This window comes from Ascaphus truei, chromosome 3 (assembly GCF_040206685.1).
Source record: "Ascaphus truei isolate aAscTru1 chromosome 3, aAscTru1.hap1, whole genome shotgun sequence".
NCBI classification, from domain to species: Eukaryota; Metazoa; Chordata; class Amphibia; order Anura; family Ascaphidae; genus Ascaphus; species Ascaphus truei.
The window spans coordinates 85,025,632-85,034,770 of record NC_134485.1 but is presented as its reverse complement, the minus strand read 5'-3'; positions in this window follow the sequence as shown (position 1 = coordinate 85,034,770).

The following is a 9,139-nucleotide window of genomic DNA, read 5'->3' as shown; positions in this document are numbered from 1 at the left end:
GAGACACCAACTGCGCACTGCAACTGTTAGGTATGTTTGTACACCTATGTATGTATGTACACCTTTGTTTTTACTTTGGGCGCCGCGTAAAAATCCTGATCGCCTTGGGGAGCCTTGAAAAAATTCTGATTGCCTTGGGGAGCCTTGAACCGAAAAAGTTTGGGAACCACTGCCCTAATACTTCCACACTGTCCCACCCCTCACTGAGTTTTGGGAACGCTTTGCTTTTGCAACACCTAATCCTGTAATCCTCAACCTGCTCTGGGGCCACGCTTCACAGCTATCAAAACCTTCACGTCTGCTACCACAGACTGCCGAATCAGGTACAGAATCTACACACAACGCACAAACACAGCACACACACACATTCACACAACACCAAACACTGCAGACTGCCTCTTCAAACCCCCCCTCCCCTCCACGCCACACATCTCCCTCCCGCAACCGGACCGCGAGGCCGCGGCCTCCACTCACACACCATGGCAACGATGTCCCTCCCCCTATCCCGCCACCTCACACAGTGTAGCTCCCGCGAACCGCACAGCACGCCTCATCTCCTGCACCTCACACAGCTCCCTACCGCAACCAGACCGCGAGGCCCCCTACCCCGCTACACCATGCCACCAATGTCCCTCCCCCTATCCCGCTAGCTCACACAGTGTAGCTCCCGCGAACCGCACAGCACGCCTCACATCTCCTGCACCTCACACATCTCCCTACCGCAACCAGACCGGAAGGCCCCCTACCCCGCTACACCATGCCACCAATGTCCCTCCCCCTATCCCGCTAGCTCACACAGTGTAGCTCCCGCGAACCGCAGAGCACGCCTCACATCTCCTGCACCTCACACAGCTCCCTACCGCAACCAGACCGCGAGGCCCCCTACCCCGCTACACCATGCCACCAATGTCCCTCCCCCTATCCCGCTACCTCACACAGTGTAGCTCCCGCTACACACCACTCCCTCCCGCTACACACCACTCCCTCCCGCTCCATTCCCTCCCCGGCGGGGGAACAGGCAGGCTGCCACGCGGCGCCTAAGATGGCGGACCCCCTTCCTCCCTCGCGCTACATTCCCTCCCGCTCCACTCACCTCCCTCCCGCTCCATTCCCTCCCGCTCCATTCCCTCCCGCTCCATTCCCTCCCGCTCCATTCCCTCCCGCTCCACTCAGCTCCCTCCCCGGCGTGGGAACAGGCTGCCACGCGGCGCGTAAGATGGCGGACCCCCTTCCTCCCTCGCGGCGCCGAGTGAGAAGATGGCGGCGGCCGGAAGTACAGGTAGGTGTCGCGTGTGTGTGTGTGTGTGTGTGTGTGACACTGCCCCCCCTCCTGTCCACTGCCCCCCTCCTGTCCACTGCCCCCCCCTCCTGTCCACTGCCCCCCCTCCTGTCCACTGCCCCCCCTCCTGTCCACTGCCCCCCCTCCTGTCCACTGCCCCCCCTCCTGTCCACTGCCCCCCCTCCTCCTGTCCACTGCCCCCCACCCTCCTGTCCACAGCCCCCCCCTCCTGTCCACAGCCCCCCCCCCTCCTGTCCACAGCCCCCCCCCCTCCTGTCCACAGCCCCACCCCTCCTGTCCACTGCCCCCCTCTCCTGTCCACTGCCCCCCCTCTCCTGTCCACTGCCCCCCTCTCCTGTCCACTGCCCCCCCTCTCCTGTCCACTGCCCCCCCTCTCCTGTCCACTGCCCCCCCTCTCCTGTCCACTGCCCCCCCTCTCCTGTCCACTGCCCCCTCTCCTGTCCACTGCCCCCCCTCTCCTGTCCACTGCCCCCCCTCTCCTGTCCACTGCCCCCCTCCCTCCTGTCCACTGCCCCCCCCTCCTGTCCACTGCCCCCCCCCTCCTGTCCACTGTCCACCCCCTCCTGTCCACTGTCCACCCCCTCCTGTCCACTGTCCACCCCCTCCTGTCCACTGTCCACTGCCCCCCCCTCCTGTCCACTGTCCACCCCCTCCTGTCCACTGTCCACTGCCCCCCCTCCTGTCCACTGCCCCCCCTACTGTCCACTGCCCCCCCTCCTGTCCACTGCCCCCCCTCCTGTCCACTGCCCCCCCCCTCCTGTCCACTGCCCCCCCCTCCTGTCCACTGCCCCCCCCCCTCCTGTTCACTGCCCCCCCCTGTCCACTGCCCCCCCTCCTGTCCACTGCCCCCCCCTCCTGTCCACTGCCCCCCCCTCCTGTCCACTGCATCCCCCTCCTGTCCACTGCCCCCCTCCTGTCCACTGCCCCCCCCTCCTGTCCACTGCCCCCCCCTCCTGTCCACTGCCCCCCCTCCTGTCCACTGCCCCCCCCTCCTGTCCACTGCATCCCCCTCCTGTCCACTGCCCCCCCCTCCTGTCCACTGCCCCCCCTTCCTGTCCACTGCCCCCCCTTCCTGTCCACTGCCCCCCCTCCCCCCTTCCCACCGCCTCCCCTCCCCCTTCCCACCGCCTCCCCTCCCCCTTCCCACCGCCTCCCCTCCCCCTTCCCACCGCCTCCCCTCCCCCTTCCCACCGCCTCCCCTCCCCCTTCCCACCGCCTCCCCCCCCCTTCCCACCGCCTCCCCCCCCCCCTTCCCACCGCCTCCCCCCCCCCTTCCCACCGCCTCCCCTCCCCCCTTCCCACCGCCCCCCCCCTTCCCACCGCCCCCCCCCCTTCCCACCGCCCCCCGCCCCACCGCCCGCCCCCCCCCTTCCCACCGCCCCCCCCCTTCCCACCGCCCCTTCCCACCGCCCCCCCCCCTTCCCACCGCCCCTTCCCACCGCCTCCCTTCCCACCGCCTCCCCACCCCCTTCCCACCGCCTCCCCACCCCCTTCCCACCGCCTCCCCCCCCCTTCCCACCGCCTCCCCCCTCCTTCCCACCGCCTCCCCCCCCCTTCCCACCGCCTCCCCCCCCCTTCCCCCTCCGCTCCCCTTTCCCCCCCTCCGCTCCCCTTTCCCCCCCTCCGCTCCCCTTTCCCCCCCCTCCGCTCCCCTTTCCCCCCCCTCCGCTCCCCTTTCCCCCCCTCCGCTCCCCTTTCCCCCCCTCCGCTCCCCTTTCCCCCCCTCCGCTCCCCTTTCCCCCCCTCCGCTCCCCTTTCCCCCCCCTCCGCTCCCTTTTCCCCCCTCTCCGCTCCCCTTTCCCCCCCCTCCGCTCCCCTCCACCCCCCCCTCCGCTCCCCTCCACCCCCCCCTCCCCTCCACCCCTGCACCCCCCTCCCCTCCACCCCCCTCCCCTCCCACCCCCTCCCACCCCTTCCCCCCCCTCCTCTAACCCTTCCCCCCCCCCGCTCCTCTAACCCTTCCCCCCCCCACTCCTCTAACCCTTCCCCCCCCCGCTCCTCTAACCCTTCCCCCCCCCCCGCTCCTCTAACCCTTCCCCCCCCCACTCCTCTAACCCTTCCCCCCCCGCTCCTCTAACCCTTCCCCCCTCCTCTAACCCTTCCCCCCTCCTCTAACCCTTCCCCCCTCCTCCACCCCTTGCCCCCTCCTCCACCCCTTGCCCCCCTCCTCCACCCCTTGCCCCCCTCCACCACCCCCTCCTCCCCTTCCCGCCGCCCTTCGCCTTCCTGCCCGCCTTACCGCCTCCCCACCCCCGCCTCTGCCTTTCACCCGCCCTTACTCCGGCCGCCTCTGCCTTTCACCCACCGCCTCACAGCCGCTGCACGCACTCAACAGACACCCGCCACACTCGACACATACCTGCCGCCACACACACCTGCTGCCTCCCGCCCCTACGCACCGACATCACTGTCCCACCGCCTCACACCCTAGCAGGACCCCCACGCACAGACAGCACTCACAACCCACGCGCCACCCGCCGCCTCACACCCTAGCAGGATCCCCACTCACAGACAGCACTCACAACCCACGCGCCACCCGCCGCCTCACACCCTAGCAGGACCCCCACTCACAGACAGCACTCACAACCCACGCGCCACCCGCCGCCTCACACCCTAGCAGGACCCACACTCACAGACAGCACTCACAACCCACGCACCACCCGCCGCCTCACACCCTAGCAGGACCCCCACTCGCAGACAGCACTCACAACCCACGCGCCACCCGCCGCCTCACACCCTAGCAGGACACACGCCTCACATTTTTACATCACTTATGGCACCAAAATATACATTGTACTGTGGTGTGGTTACAATAAACCATTTTTATACAACATCGTATTACATTTTCTTCCATCTTTCTTTTCAATATTATTATCCAACCTTTACAACAAATACTCACCTATTGTTCCACAATTTATAAATAATACTACCTATTACGCATTTACATCCCGGGCAACGCCGGGTCTCTCAGCTAGTATAATATATATTTTTATCACTTTTATTATTCCACTATTAGAAGCGCCCGGTGTCAATTTTTCTTTGTCATAATGACAATCATCTGTTCCTTAGCAGGTCTTAAAATTAGGTAAATACAACCTAAGATGAACAACAACACTTTACATATTACACTGTGTCATGATTTATTTAACAAAAATAAAGCCAACATGGAGAAGCCATGTGTGAAAAACTAAGTATACCTTATGATTCAATAGCTTGTAGAACCACCTTTAGCAGCAATAACTTGAAGTAATCATTTTCTGTATGACTTTATCAGTCTCTCACATCGTTGTGGAGGAATTTTGGCCCACTCTTCTTTACAACGTTGCTTCAGTTCATTGAGGTTTGTGGGCATTTGTTTATGCACAGCTCTCTTAAGGTCCACCTACAGCATTTCAATCGGGTTGAGGTCTGGACTTTGACTGGGCCATTGCAACACCTTGATTCTTTTCTTTTTCAGCCATTCTGTTGTAGATTTGCTGTTGTGCTTGGGATCATTGTCCTGTTGCATGACCCAATTTCGGCCAAGCTTTAGGTGTCGGACAGATGGGCTCCGATTTGACTCTAGAATACTTTGGTATACAGAGGAGTTCATGGTCGACTCAATGACTGCAAGGTTTCCAGGTCCTGTGGCTGCAAAACAAGCCCAAATCATCACCCCTCCACCACCGTGCTTGACAGTTGGTATGAGGTGTTTGTGTTGATATGCTGTGTTTGGTTTTCGCCAAACGTGGCGCTGTACATTATGGCCAAACATCTCCACTTTGGTCTTGTCTGTCCAAAGGACATTGTTCCAGAAGTTTTGTGGTTTGTTCAGATGCAACTTTGCAAACCTAAGCTGTGCTGCCATGTTCTTTTTAGAGAGAGGAGGCTTTCTCCTGGCAATGTTTCCAAAAAACCCATACTTGTTCAGTCTTTTTCTAATTGTACTGTTATGAACTTTAACATTTAACATGCTAACTGAGGCCTGTAGAGTCTGAGATGTAACTCTTGTTTTTTTTTTAAATTTCTCTGAGCATTGCACGGTTTGACCTTGGGGTGAATTTTCTGGGACGTTCACTCCTGGGAAGATTGGCAATTGTCTTGAATGTTTTCCACTTTTGAATAATCTTTCTCACTGTAGAATGATGGACTTTAAATTGTTTGGAAATGGCCTTATAACCCTTCCCAGATTGATGGGCAGCAACAATTGCTTCTCTAAGATCATTGCTGATGTCTTTCCTCCTTGGCATTGTGTTAACACACACCTGAATGCTCCAGACCAGCAAACTGTTAAAACTTCGGCTTTTATAGAGGTGGTCACACTTGCTGATGATCAATTAATCAGGGGCATTTGATTAGCAGCACCTGTCTGCTACTTAGCATCTTAATTTCTATGGAAGCAGTAAGGGTGTACTGGACTTAGTTTTTCACGCATAGCGTCTCCATTTTTGCTTTATTTTTGTTAAATAAATCATGATACGGTGTAATATGTCATGTGTTGTTGTTCATCTGAGGTTGTATTTACCTAATTTTTAGACCTGCTAAGGAACAGATGATTGTTATTATGTCCTGATATGTAAAACCATAGAATTCAAAGAGGGTGTACTTACTTTTTCACACCACTGTATATATATATATATATATATATATATATAGAAAGTCTAATGAGGAATTCTGGGCTTCAGAGTAATGAAACAATAGAGTAGAGACTGATGAGGTCTCCCCTCAGTATGTATATACATTCTGTGTATCAATGTAGGAGGGACCGATCACATCCATGCATCCATATGGGGAGTGTCAGTCTAGGAGTGTCCAGTACAGCAGCGGTGCGCAGACATTTTGAGCTGCGCCCCCCTTCCTGGGACCCGCAGCATTCACGCCCCCCACGTATCCTCTTAAATTCGGATTTGGCCAGAATTCTCCGGTGTGCTGTCCGCGATTCTTCACAGAACAAAAAACCGGGGGGGGAAACTGCGACGCACCCCCTCTGTCTTCATCGGAGGTGTATCGCAGTTTCCCCCCCGTTTTTTTGTTACATATGTAACCCATATTCTCCCCCCCCGCCCCCCCAATCACCGATACGGTGCATATGAGGAGAATCTATATGTATTACCCGGTGTGGTGCTTTACCTGTTAGGCTCACAGGAGGTCTGAGCCTCCGCCAGTGAGAGCCTGGGGTGTATCCTCTGGAACAATACTATATGGTACAGCGCCTTCACCTGCGATGGCTCCCAGCAGAGCGGGAGTTGTTCCTCGCAGGACACATTCAAATGAACACATACACTGGATGTAAAATAGCAACGGTCTTTACTATAACAATATGCAGACACTTCTCACTCTATAAACTCTTATCACTCTATTATACTAATGGCACAACTAACCAAAGCGCCAACGCAGGACGCAACCCTCCACCGTGTCCCCACACCGTGTCCACTGTCCCACACCCAAACCCCAAGTGTGTGGTGACCGCACGGCCACTAGAATGAAGATATTATAGGTGGTGCACTTAGGTGCAGGGTTACCTGCCGAGCGCTCCTGCACTCGGACCAGCAGACAATCATCGCAAAGGCTCCACCGCCGCGATGCCTTCCACGACTCTCCTCCGGGCGCGATCCCACCCGGATAGATATGACGGTCTCTGCACTGGCAGAGAGTGATTCACTGCAATCACTGGCCAGGATATTCCTCTTCCTGGCTGGACCCTAACTTGTCTGGGTTCTACAGGACCCTGTCCCTGTCCCTGTCCAAGGGGAGTCCCTGTAGTAACCACAAGCTGAGGTGATTGGGGCCTAGCTGGGGCCTAAGGGGGATGTCTGGCCTAGTGTATGAGCCACTTGCTCTCTACACTTACCCACCCTCCCCTGTCTGTGTCCCAGCTTCTTCTGCTTCCTCACTGCAGCACGCAACAATGTATCTTTCCTCTCAGAGAGAGCTGTACACCCTATTGGCTCCCTGGTGTCAGGTGGCCTTTCTGCTTCTAAGCATTCTGGGGGCTGTAGTCCTCCATGGCCCTCTTTCCTGTTGGGGCCGCGTGCACGATCTGTAATGGCCGCCGCTACTCTCAGCTGAGCCTGTGCAACATTGTAATGGCTGCCGCATCGCCCTAACTGCACATGCGCGACTGTGGGTCGTCCCTGCTACGGAGCGCCTCTGCTTTACCAACATGGCCGCCGCGTCGCTACTGCGCATGCGCGAACCTCCGCGACATAACCAAGATGGCGGCGCCCTGCCTCCGACGCCGCCGGGAGCCCCCGCAGCAGCGAGGGAAAAGGGGACCAGGGGGGACCCTGCTACACACATATATATATATATATATATATATATATATATATATATATATATATATATAAAAATACATATATATATACTCAGTAAAGTTTGGTGGGTAAAAAAAGTGACAAAAAACCCTCCACAGCAAAGCATAAAGCAAATGGAAATATTACTGTATGCTCATTTGCATGTCTTAGACAGGTCTGCAACCCCGCCTTTCACCATTATCACCTAGCACCCAGCACTTCCACTGCAGCAAGGGATTCTGGGAAATGACATGCAAATGAGCATACAGTGCCACCTTTTGCTTCAAAACCATTTAACATGGTCCCCTATAAGCTTAAGCTTGCTGCATTTCACAGCTTTGAGCACAGCCAGGGTTAAGATGCATAGCCAGTAAACCCACCCACAGACAACTGTTTCAACCTTAATGGGTCTCATCAGTGTGGGGTTGGTTATACTGGCTATGCAAAATGAATCAGGGATAGGTTTCACCACACTTAGTAAAGTTATGAGGGGTAAAAAAGTAATAAAAACCACACACACACACACACACACACACACACACACACACACACACACACACACACACACACACACACACACACACACACACACACACACACACACACACACACACACACACACACACACACACACACACACACACACACACACACACACACACTAATAAGTACATATACAATACTTCAAAAGAATGCATATATAAGATCACATAAACAGAACAATCAATTTACATGCACACTCTGAACCTCTAGTGTTTGCAGTCTAACATACCATTTACTGACTTACCTTGTCATGGATACATGTGACCACGCTTTCCTATCAGTTTATTATTAATGGATATAATCATTGTCACAGGCTCTGCTGAGAGAGCTATTGTTTTTTGCAGGCTATGTGTGATTTTCCTGCACATTACATTGTATTATCCTTGTCAATGTGAGCACAACAAGCTTTGCTACAACCTCAGCTTGAATTAGACTATCTTTTGTATCTAGCTGTTGCGTTTTGTCAGTTGCTATACAGTATAGGGTGTTCCTGACACTTTTTAATCTTTAGTATTGTTCTTTCATTAGAAATTAATAAAATTGTCATACATTGGTACTCAATTGGGATACTTTTCTTTCTGTGTTATATATATATATATATATATATATATATATATATATACACACACACACACACACGTACATACGCAAATACGTACACACACGTACATACGCAAATACGTACACACACACGTACATACGCAATGTCCCAAGACATACTTGAAAACGAGAGGTAACTCTCAATGTATTACTTCCTGGTAAAATATTTTATAAATAAATAAATACCTACACACACACACACATACATACGCAAATACATACACACACATACATAAATAAAAGCAAGCACCCAAATCATGCATACCTACACACAAAGACTGGGAAATGGAGGCAATGTGAGTGGAGATAACAGTACATTCATGTAGCATGTGCATACACATACCTAATATGAGGACAGTTGTAGTGTGCCATAAAACTTAAATCTCGGTTCAAATCAGTATTTTTGGAATCAAAAAGTCTG